We start from the raw sequence: 12,533 nt of genomic DNA, 5'->3' as shown, positions 1-12,533 counted from the left end.
GAAATACACTGTTTTTCAATTAAGGTCTACAGTAATTTCAACAGCACTGTCTGGGGTAGCACCATGGTGTAGCCGGAGGACAGCTAGCTTCCGTCCTCCTCTGCGTACATTGACTTCAATACAAAACCTAGGAGGCTAGTAGGCCTCACCTCCTTCCATAGACATAATGACCACTTCCAGGGGATGTCCTCCAACCAATCAAAACTTTTGCAGTATGAACTGACATGTTGTCCATCCAACCACAGAATTAGGATCAGAGAATGAACTGGAGATGGAGATGGAGATTGTGCCACAGAGCATTATGGGGGTTCTATGTGTTGAGAAGCTTGGTGACATTGTTGGATAGAGATACAGCGTGATAGTTGAGCATTTTTTGGATTTTACTATCAAATTCGATTTTTCAAATTACATGCTTGATAGCTTCCATCGCAGAATGATTTATTTCAGCTTTTATTTCTTTCATCACATTCCCAGTGGGTCAGAAGTTTACATACACTCAATTAGTATTTGATAGAATTGTCTTTAAATTGTTTACTTGTGTCAAAATTTTCGGGTACCCTTCCACAAGCTTCCCACAATAAGTTGGGTGGATTTTGGTCCATTCCTCCAAACAGTGCTGGTGTAACGGAATCAGGTTTGTAGGCCTCCCTGCTTGCACACGTTTTTTCAGTTCTGGCCACAAATGTTCTATAGGATTGAGCTTTGTGATGGCCACTCCAATACCTTCACTTTGTTGTCCTTAAGCCATTTTGCCACAACTTTGGATGTATGCTTGGGGTCATTGTCCATTTGGAAGACCGATTTCAAATCAAATCAAATCAAATTTTATTTGTCACATACACATGGTTAGCAGATGTTAATGCGAGTGTAGCGAAATGCTTGTGCTTCTAGTTCCGACAATGCAGTAATAACGAACAAGTAATCTAACTAACAATTCCAAAAAAAAAAAACTACTGTCTTATACACAGTGTAAGGGGATAAAGAATATGTACATAAGGATATATGAATGAGTGATGGTACAGAGCAGCATAGGCAAGATACGGTAGATGATATCGAGTACAGTATATACATATGAGATGAGTATGTAAACCAAGTGGCATAGTTAAAGTGGCTAGTGATACATGTATTACATAAGGATGCAGTTGATGATATAGAGTACAGTATCTACGTATGCATATGAGATGAATAATGTAGGGTAAGTAACATTATATAAGGTAGCATTGTTAAAGTGGCTAGTGATATATTTACGTCATTTCCCATCAATTCCCATTATTAAAGTGGCTGGAGTAGAGTCAGTGTCATTGACAGTGTGTTGGCAGTAGCCACTCAATGTTAGTGGCGGCTGTTTAACAGTCTGATGGCCTTGAGATAGAAGCTGTTTTTCAGTCTCTCGGTCCCAGCTTTGATGCACCTGTACTGACCTCGCCTTCTGGATGACAGCGGGGTGAACAGGCAGTGGCTCGGGTGGTTGATGTCCTTGATGATCTTTATGGCCGTCCTGTAGCATCGGGTGGTGTAGGTGTCCTGGAGGGCAGGTAGTTTGCCCCGGTGATGCGTTGTGCAGACCTCACTACCCTCTGGAGAGCCTTACGGTTGAGGGCGGTGCAGTTGCCATACCAGGCGGTGATACAGCCCGCCAGGATGCTCTCGATTGTGCATCTGTAGAAGTTTGTGAGTGCTTTTGGTGACAAGCCGAATTTCTTCAGCCTCCTGAGGTTGAAGAGGCGCTGCTGCGCCTTCCTCACGATGCTGTCTGTGTGAGTGGACCAATTCAGTTTGTCTGTGATGTGTATGCCGAGGAACTTAAAACTTGCTACCCTCTCCACTACTGTTCCATCGATGTGGATGGGGGTGTTCCCTCTGCTGTTTCCTGAAGTCCACAATCATCTCCTTAGTTTTGTTGACGTTGAGTGTGAGGTTATTTTCCTGGCACCACACTCCGAGGGCCTTCACCTCCTCCCTGTAGGCCGTCTCGTCGTTGTTGGTAATCAAGCCTACCACTGTTGTGTCGTCCGCAAACTTGATGATTGAGTTGGAGGCGTGCATGGCCACGCAGTCGTGGGTGAACAGGGAGTACAGGAGAGGGCTCAGAACGCACCCTTGTAGGGCCCCAGTGTTGAGGATCAGCGGGGAGGAGATGTTGTTGCCTACCCTCACCACCTGGGGGCGGCCCGTCAGGAAGTCCAGAACCCAGTTGCACAGGGCGGGGTCGAGACCCAGGGTCTCGAGCTTGATGACGAGCTTGGAGGGTACTATGGTGTTGAATGCCGAGCTGTAGTCGATGAACAGCATTCTCACATAGGTATTCCTCTTGTCCAGATGGGTTAGGGCAGTGTGCAGTGTGGTTGAGATTGCATCGTCTGTGGACCTATTTGGGCGGTAAGCAAATTGGAGTGGGTCTAGGGTGTCAGGTAGGGTGGAGGTGATATGGTTCTTGACTAGTCTCTCAAAGCACTTCATGATGACGGATGTGAGTGCTACGGGGCGGTAGTCGTTTAGCTCAGTTACCTTAGCTTTCTTGGGAACAGGAACAATGGTGGCCCTCTTGAAGCATGTGGGAACAGCAGACTGGTATAGGGATTGATTGAATATGTCCGTAAACACACCGGCCAGCTGGTCTGCGCATGCTCTGAGGGCGCGGCTGGGGATGCCGTCTGGGCCTGCAGCCTTGCGAGGGTTAACACGTTTAAATGTCTTACTCACTTCGGCTGCAGTGAAGGAGAGACCGCATGTTTTCGTTGCAGGCCGTGTCAGTGGCACTGTATTGTCCTCAAAGCGGGCAAAAAGTTATTTAGTCTGCCTGGGAGCAAGACATCCTGGTCCGTGACTGGGCTGGGTTTCTTTCTGAAGTCCGTGATTGACTGTAGACCCTGCCACATGCCTCTTGTGTCTGAGCCGTTAAATTGAGATTCTACTTTGTCTCTGTACTGGCGCTTAGCTTGTTTGATAGCCTTGCGGAGGGAATAGCTGCACTGTTTGTATTCAGCCATGTTACCAGACACCTTGCCCTGATTAAAAGCAGTGGTTTGTGCCTTCAGTTTCACACAAATGCTGCCATCAATCCAAGGTTTCTGGTTAGGGAATGTTTTAATCGTTGCTATGGGAACGACATCTTCAACGCACGTTCTAATGAACTCGCACACCGAATCAGCGTATTCGTCAATGTTGTTGTCTGACGCAATACGAAACATCTCCCAGTCCACGTGATGGAAGCAGTCTTGGAGTGTGGAGTCAGCTTGGTCGGACCAGCGTTGGACAGACCTCAGCGTGGGAGCTTCTTGTTTTAGTTTCTGTCTGTAGGCAGGGATCAACAAAATGGAGTCGTGGTCAGCTTTTCCGAAAGGGGGCGGGGCAGGGCCTTATATGCGTCGCGGAAGTTAGAGTAACAATGATCCAAGGTCTTTCCACCCCTGGTTGCGCAATCGATATGCTGATAAAATTTAGGGAGTCTTGTTTTCAGATTAGCCTTGTTAAAATCCCCAGCTACAATGAATGCAGCCTCCGGATAAATCGTTTCCAGTTTGCAGAGAGTTAAATAAAGTTCGTTCAGAGCCATCGATGTGTCTGCTTGGGGGATATATACGGCTGTGACTATAATCGAAGAGAATTCTCTTGGTAGATAATGCGGTCTACATTTGATTGTGAGGAATTCTAAATCAGGTGAACAGAAGGATTTGAGTTCCTGTATGTTTCTTTCATCACACCATGTCACGTTAGTCATAAGGCATACGCCCCCGCCCCTCTTCTTACCAGAAAGATGTTTGTTTCTGTCGGCGCGATGCGTGGAGAAACCCGCTGGCTGCACCGCTTCGGATTGCGTCTCTCCAGTTAGCCATGTTTCCGTGAAGCAGAGAACGTTGCAGTCTCTGATGTCCCTCTGGAATGCTACCCTTGCTCGGATTTCATCAACCTTGTTGTCAAGAGACTGGACATCGGCAAGAAGAATGCTAGGGAGAGGTGCACGATGTGCCCGTCTCCGGAGTCTGATCAGAAGACCGCTTCGTTTCCCTCTTTTTCTGAGTCGTTTTTTCGGGTCGCTGCATGGGATCCACTCCGTTGTCCTGTTTGTAAGGCAGAACACAGGATCCGCATCGCGAAAAACATATTCTTGGTCGTACTGATGGTGAGTTGACGCTGATCTTATATTCAGTAGTTCTTCTCGGCTGTATGTAATGAAACCTAAGATGACCTGGGGTACTAGTGTAAGAAATAACACGTAAAAAAACAAAAAACTGCATAGTTTCCTAGGAACGCGAAGCGAGGTGGCCATCTCTGTCGGCGCCGGAAGATTTGCGACCAAGCTTTAACAGCCTGACTGATGTCTTGAGGTGTTGCTTCAATATAGCCACCAAATTGTCCATCCTCATGATGCCATCTATTGTGTGAAGTGCACCAGTCCCTCCTGCAGCAAAGCATCCCCACAACCTGATGCTGCCACCCCTGTGCTTCACGGTTGGGATGATGTTCTTCAGCTTGGAAGTCTCCCCTATTTTCCTCCCATCAAAACAAGTATCATTTTGACCAAACAGTTATAATTTTGTTTCATCAGACCAGAGGACATTTCTCCAAAAAGTACCATCTTTGTCCCCATGTGCAGTTACAAACCATAGTCTGGCTTTTTTTTATGGCGGTTTTGAAGCAGTGGCTTCTTCCCTGCTGAGTGGCCTTTCAGGTTATGTCGACATAGGACTCGTTTTACTGTGGATATCTTCACAATGTGCTTTGCTGTTGTTCTGGGATTGATTTGCACTTTTCGCACCAAAGTACATTCATCTCTAGGAGACAGAACACGTCTCCTTCCTGAGCGGTGTGAAGGCTGCGTGGTCCCATGGTGTTTATACTTGCGTACTATTGTTTGTACTGATGAATGTGGTACCTTCAGGTGCTTGGAAATAGCTCCCAAGGAAGAACCAGACTTGTGGAGGTCTACATTTTTTTCTGAGGTTTTGGCTGATTTATTGATTTTCCCATGATGTCAAGCAAAGAGGCACTGAGTTTGAAGGTTGGCCTTGAAATACGTCCACAGGTATCAGAAGCTTCTAAAACCACAACATCATTTTCTGGAATTTTCCAAGCTGTTAAAGGCACAGTCAACTTTGTGTATGTAAACTTCTGACCAACTGGAATTGTGATACAGTGAGTTAAAAGTGAAATAATCTGTCTGTTAACAATTGTTGGAAAACTTAATTGTGTCATGCACAAAGTAGATGTCCTATCCGACTTGCCAGAACTATAGTTTGTTAACAAGAAATTTGTGGAGTGGTTGAAAAACTAGCTTTAATGACTCCAACCTAAGTGTATATAAACTTCTGACTTCAACTATATGTCACTCCCTTTGGTTCTTTCCCAAATCATTACTGTTTCTCTTTCAGTGTTTCATGTATGTACACTACTCGTCTTTCTTGTTTTATTCCTTGTGTTATTTTTTATTAAACTCACTTCCTGTACTTGCTTCCCGACTCCCAGGGTACACGTTACATCTACATTTTTAATAAGAAATTATTCACTGGAATTAATCAATCAAAATAATAGTGATGACAGATGTGAACACATTTTTTACAAGGCCTACGGTTGAAATGGACATCGTTTTCATCAAGCCAGCTTCTTTCTATGGTGCTACCCTTTCCAGGGTTAGGATTTTCAGGACGACTTGAAAATGAGCCGCAGCTGAGAGGATCATCCCCCAACAGAACTTGACCAACTGCTCACCAGGCACAGCAAGGGCCATCCGGACCGTTATGCTGTTCTACTATTCCAAGGATGTGTAACCGAAGAGAGATACCACGAGTGGACACAGAATACCAACTGGGATGGATCCCGAGGCAAATGTGGCTTGCCATTGAACCTCCGGGTGTTAATATCCATGACTGATGCAATCTGAAAAAGCATTAAGGACAGAGTTAATGAGTATTTGAGGTCACGAGAAATTCTGGACATGGCCTGCTCACCGTTATGTCAGGAATTAGGCATTTTACCATGTTTACTACAATATGTACTGTAGGCTATGTTTACTTGTCAGACTACACAGTAGCCTAATAAACAAATGCAGGCGGCTTCTATCTTCAAAATGCTTTAAATGCTTTATTATCCAAATGTTCAAAGTGCGTGTGGGCGACCTCATCTAACCCCAAACTGTTGGAAAAGCATATACAGTACAGTACTATATTTATTCATCAGCATCTTTATGCTTTCGTTCATAAAATAATGATAAAAATACTGTTTCAAAATGCAGATGTTTATTTAGGTATGGATCCATATCAAATTACTATGGGAATAAATATCACTGAATGACAGAAATATTGGGACAAAGTAGGCTAATGAAGGTAACAAATTGTTGCTTACTGGAAAATCCTCTTTCAAACACACAGTCACCTTGTACATCGCCATTATGGCTATTAGCAGGGCTATTACCAGGACAATAGACATGCCTAGAAGGAGGGTAGGGGGAGAATTCTATCATCAAATGTATTTCTTAGTTAGGTTGGCTGTATCACAACCGGCCGTGATTGGTTGCAATTTCAGTTTAATGCACCAGAAAACACAAAACAAATAATACATCAAATATTGTGGTTAAATTCAAATATACTAATTCAATTTAAAAAACAGAAACTTGTACATGCGGTAGGGCGAAAATTATTATTATTATTATTAACCCTGTTTTTCACAAGCATAGCAGGCTGTGAATTCTGCATATAACATTTCTAGGATGGGCTATTGGCAGGACAATATATATTGGACATATTGGTCATGGCTCCCAAGTGGTGCAGTGGTCTAAGGCACTGCATCTCAGTGTAAGAGGCATCACTACAGTACCTGGTTTGAATCCAGGCTGTGTCACATCTGCCCATGATTGGGAGTCCCATAGGGTGATGCACAATTGGCCCACCGTCATCTGATTAAGGGGACGGTTTGGCTGGTCGGGATGTCCTTGGTTTCTCTCCCTCTAAAAACATAAATCAATATTTTGGCCTTTATAAATATAATTTTGTTCTTTTTTCAGATTACAATCACTCACTTACATTTTTTGGAGAATTATATAATCTCCAAAATATCGTTATATATCGCCTACCCGCTATTTCAGCATCGTTTCGTGCTACTCTGAGACAAGCATGGAGAAACAAAAATGTCCAATTATATTCCATGATTTCTTAAGATATATGTGTTGACTGAATATAAGCAGGTGATGTCTGCTGAATAATCAAGTTGATGGCACAGTCATATAGCCTCGGCACCTACATAAAGCTTAGTGACTCACTCATTCATGGCTTCAGAGACCTATTTCGGGTTAAGAGACCTATTTCATTATTAGGTACAAGCACTCTGGTGAGCAAGACTGGGAATCCTCTAATTCCCATCAACCGCACTCCTTTTTTCATGATACTGGTGTGGGGAGCCCAGTCTAAGTCTCTCCGGGTGCTCATTGACTCTGGGGCTGATGAGAGTTTTATGGACGCTACCCGAGTTTCTGAATTAGGTATCCCCACTCAACTTCTCTCTGTTCCCATGGAAGCTAGAGCACTGGAAGGCCGCTCCATTGGCAGAGTTACCCACTGTTCCTGTTAATCTGCGGTTTTCAGGAAATCACAGTGAGGCTATACAGCTTCTACTCATTGAGTTCCCCCATGTTCCTGTTGTGTTGGGATTTTCTTGGCTCCAAAAACACAACCCCGTTATTGACTGGACCACAAGTTCCATCCTTTGTTGGAGTCCGTTCTGCCCTTCCCATTGCCTCAAAGCAGTGCAGACTTCCCCAAGATGGCCTCCTCAGGGCTTAAGTCAAGCTGCGCATTTCTCTGCCGCAGAGTACCATGACCTCTTGGAGGTCTTCAGCAAGGCACGGACTACTTCTCTTCCCCCGCATTGTCCCTACGATTGTGCATTTGACCTTCTCCCAGGCACCACACCGCCTCGCGGTTAGCTATATTCCCTATCCGGCCCAGAGACCAAAGCCATGGAGAAGTATATTGAGGACTCTCTGGCTGCTGGAGGCGTCCGTCCTTCTGCATCCCCTGACGGCGAAGGGTTTTTCTTTGTGTAAAAGAAGGACAAGACCCTGTGTCCGTGCATTGACTACCGGGGCCTTAATGACATAATGATCCAGAATGGTTACCCCCTACCACTCCTCTACTCGGCTTTCAAACCTCTCCAGGGGGCTACCATCTTCTTGGACCTTCGGAATGTCTACCCCCTGTTCAGATACGCAAAGAGGATGAGTGGAAGACAGCCTTCAACACTGCCAGCGGACATTATGAGTACCTGGTCATGCCATTTGGACTCACCAACGCCCCCGCGGTCTTCCAGGCCTTGTAAACGATGTGCTCTGGGACATGTTAAACCGTTTCTTGTTCGACTACCTTGACGACATCCTGTTTTTTTCCCGTTCTTCCCAAGAACACATCCTCCATGTTCGACAAGTCCTTCAGCGCCTCCTAGAGAACCAGTTATTTGTGAAAGTGGAGAAATGCGAGTTCCACCGTTCTACCCTCTCCTTTCTGGGATATGTCATCACTGAAAGAAATGTCCAGATGGACCCTGAAAAGGTAAAAGCAGTAGTGGATTTGCCCCAACCTACGTCCAGGGTGCAGCTACAACGTTTCCTGGGGTTTTCCCATTTCTACCAGCGTTTCATTCGCGGCTACAGCACCCTGGTGGCCCCCCTCTCGGTATTCGCAGAAAGAAACTACGACATGGATAACGAAGAACTCCTGGCGGTCAAGATGGCACTGAAGGAGTTTGTATTTTGTTACCCCGTACCCTCCATATTCACCCTAAGTGTAAATGGTAAGACACCTCCTGAGTGTTCGACTGCAGGGCAGGGGTTCCAGTACCTGGTTGACTGGGAGGGTTATGGCCCATGAGGAGAGGTGCTGGGTCCCCGCTAGAGACATCCTGGACCCAGCTAACTCATCGCTGACTTCCACCACCGGCCACCTGGTCAACCAGGTATGCGCCTGTGTTGGACGCCAGGTGGCGCCCCGGGGGTGGGGGTACTGAGTTCTATTGTCTATCAGTTGTTGTCTACGTGTCTGGGTGGAGAAATCACCCTCCTGATCTAGTCTAAATATCATTTATATGAGCAAATATAAGGTAGCAAATATAAGGCCCCCCAGGGCCAGGAGTTTTTTAAAACAATGTGATTAGAAAAAACTGTTCCCATCATAGCCCATACAAAAACATTTGATAAACTATTAATCACTGTCATACCTTATAGGGTCCAGAGTTTTCTTAGTGTCTATGCATTCCATGCCTATACCGTGGGTCTCCCATCCTCCCCAATATTTCAAGTCACCAGCCTCCACTGATGTTTATATGACAAGTTGTCGACCCTGGTTCACGTCTCGCGCAGTGCTCACTCTCACTCTCACTCTCACACGCTACAGCTAGCTATGCTGAAGACATTGGTTGCTAGCTAGATAGTAATTTGGCTAAAAACAATGTATTACCATGCTGATCATTGCTGCTCGGCGTCATCATGGTTTCAAATATCTCTGATACACTTTTGTTGTTGTGTGGTCTTATGGTCTTATCTTTTTATATTCTTGTTTGAGTTTCTCAATTTCTTTTGAATACCTTTTCATCCCTGGTGGAAGAATCCAGTTACCTCTGGATGCTGGAGTCTGCCCAGGTGCACATAAGCGTCTCCAACTGACCAATTTGCTGCTTCCATTATTCAGTTTTAGCTTTGTAGTTATTCATTAGTGTACAGTAGCTGTACCAAGTTCTGTCTGTGGCTGTACCGTTTTTTGTACTGTACCTAATAACAACATTATTGTGCGGGACCTATCATTGAGTACTGCCATTTGTAACCCCACCCACCGACCTATTTGGTTTAAGGTCAGTATCCTGCTTGGTTCCAGGATTCAAGCTGGCCATGGGCACATGGAAATGAAATGGAAACGCTGATATTCAAGGCCCGGCATGGCCCTGCAGTGGAACAGTGCCATTAAGAGCTACCGACGCATCTTTACTTCTCTCTCGTCTTTTAAGACTCTTAGCTGTAGTCATACCCTCTGGACATACTTTGGCTTGGACAATTTATAATTTGAATGGCATTTTTTCCTTCTCTGATTTATGTAAATGCTACTGGAAGCCTCAGCTATTTTGCGTATTAGTAATATAATCACATGAAAATGGATAATGGCAATAATAAGTATTGATTACTTTGCAATCACTGAACAATTTTGAGTGTCTTAATTATTCTAAAGCATAATTGCTCAGAGATTCTAATGTTCTCCGCAAATACTAGGCACTTAGTAAATCATTTAGTGATGTCTAGCACATAATAGCAGCAGTTGAGAGCAGTTTCATAATTGTTAGTCTTTAAACTGTTTTTGTTTGATATTAAATACCTATTGCAAAGCTTATGAAAGAAATACTCATTGTTGGATGAGTTTATCTAGCATAATGTACCTACAACTAAAGAGAAACTGTCACACTCTGACCATAGTTTGCTTTGTATGTTTCTATGTTTTGTTTGGTCAGGGTGTGATCTGAGTGGGCATTCTATGTTGTGTGTCTAGTTTGTCTGTTTCTGTGTTTGGCCTCATATGGTTCTCAATCAGAGGCAGGTGTTAGTCATTGTCTCTGATTGGGAACCATATTTAGGTAGCCTGTTTGGTGTTGGGTTTTGTGGGTGATTGTTCCTGTCTCTGTGTTTGCACCAGATAGGGCTGTTTTGGTTTTTCACGTTTCTTGGTTTGCTAGTTTGTTCATGTGTAGTTGCTTTATTAAAGAACCATGAATAGTAACCACGCTGCGTATTGGTCCGCCTCTCAAGAAAACCGTTACAGAATCACCCACCACAACAGGACCAAGCGGCATGGTAACGGGCAACAGCAACAGCGGCGCAAAGAGGAATGGACATGGGGCGATGTATTGGACGGCAAGGCTTGCTACACATGGGAGGAGATCCTGGTGGGAAAGGATCGCCTTCCATGGGAACAGGTGGAGGCAGCTAGGAGAGCAGAGGCAGCTGGAGAGAGGAGCCGGCGATATGAGGGGACACGGCTGGCAAGGAAGCCCGAGAGGCAGCCCCAAAAATGTCTTGGGGGGGGCACACAGGAACTATGGCAAAGCCAGGTAGGAGACCTGAGCCGAGAGAGACCGGGCAGGCACCGTGTTATGCTGTGAAGTGCACGGTGTCCCCAGTGCGGGTGTATAGCCCGGTGCGGTACATTCCAGCTCCGCGTATCTTCCGGGCTAGAGTGGGCATCGAGCCAAGTGCCATGAAGCCGGCTCTACGCATCTGGTCTCCAGTGTGTCTCCTTGGGCCGGCTTACATGGCACCGGCCTTGCGCATGGTGTCCCCGGTTCACCTGCATAGCCCAGTGCGGGCTATTCCACCTCGCCGCACTGGCAGGGCGACCGGGACCATTCAACCGGGTAAGGTTGGGCAGGCTCAGTGCTCAAGAGCTCCAGTGCGCCTGCACGGTCCGGTCTATTCGGTACCACCTCCACGCACCAGCCCTCCGGTGGCAGCCCCCCGCACCAGGCTGTCTCTCCGTCTCATCCTTACAGGTGCTCCCGCCTCTCCGGCGCTGCTAGAGCCTTCCTCCTCTCCAGCGCAGCCGGAGTCTCCCGCCTGTTCGGCGCTGCCAGAGCTCCCGCCCCTCAGTCCAGAGGCGCCAGAGCCCCTCATTCCAGAGGCGCCATCTGAGCTACCCGTCAGCCCAGCGCTGCCTGAGCCACCCGTCTGCCCAGCGCTGCCTGAGCCACCCGTCTGCCCAGCTCCGCCAGCACCGCCAGTCTGCCCAGTGCCGCCAGTCTGCCCAGCACCGCCAGTCTGCCCAGCGCCACCAGTGCCGCCAGTCTGCCCAGCGTCGCCAGTGCCGCCAGTCTGTCCAGCGCCGCCAGTGCCGCCAGTCTGCAAGGAGCCGCCAGTGCCGCCAGTCTGCAAGGAGCCGCCAGTGCCGCCAGTCTGCAAGGAGCCGCCAGTGCCGCCAGTCTGCAAGGAGCTGCCAGTGCCGCCATTCTGCAAGGAGCCGCCAGTACCGCCAGTCTGCAAGGAGCCGCCAGTGCCGCCAGTCTGCAAGGAGCCGCCAGTGCCGCCAGTCTGCAAGGAGCCGCCAGTGCCGCCAGTCTACAAGGAGCCGCCAGTGCCGCCAGTCTGCAAGGAACCGCCAGTGCCGCCAGTCTGCAAGGAGCCACCAGTGCCGCCAGTCAGCCAGGGGCCGCCAGTCAGCCCAGTGGCGCCAAAGCCCCTCAGCCCAGTGGCGCCAGAGCCCCTCAGCCCAGTGGCTCCAGAGCCCCTCAGCCCAGTGGCGCCAGAGCCCCTCAGCCCAGTGGCGCCAGAGCCCCTCAGCCCAGTGGCGCCAGAGCCCCTCAGCCCAGTGGCGCCAGAGCCCCTCAGCCCAGAGGCGCCAGAGCCCCTCAGCCCCGATCCGCCGCCCCTCTGTCCCGAGCTGCCCCTCTGTCGAGTGGGGTCATTTCGTAGGGTCGCCGTGGTTAGGAGGCCACGAAAGCGGACAATGGGCCGGACTAAGACTATGGTGAAGTGGGGGCCACGTCCAGGACCAGAGCCGCCACCGCGGACA

The sequence above is a fragment of the Oncorhynchus tshawytscha genome, linkage group LG04, assembly GCF_018296145.1.
Source record: "Oncorhynchus tshawytscha isolate Ot180627B linkage group LG04, Otsh_v2.0, whole genome shotgun sequence".
NCBI lineage: Eukaryota > Metazoa > Chordata > Actinopteri > Salmoniformes > Salmonidae > Oncorhynchus > Oncorhynchus tshawytscha.
This window is presented reverse-complemented; position numbering follows the sequence as displayed.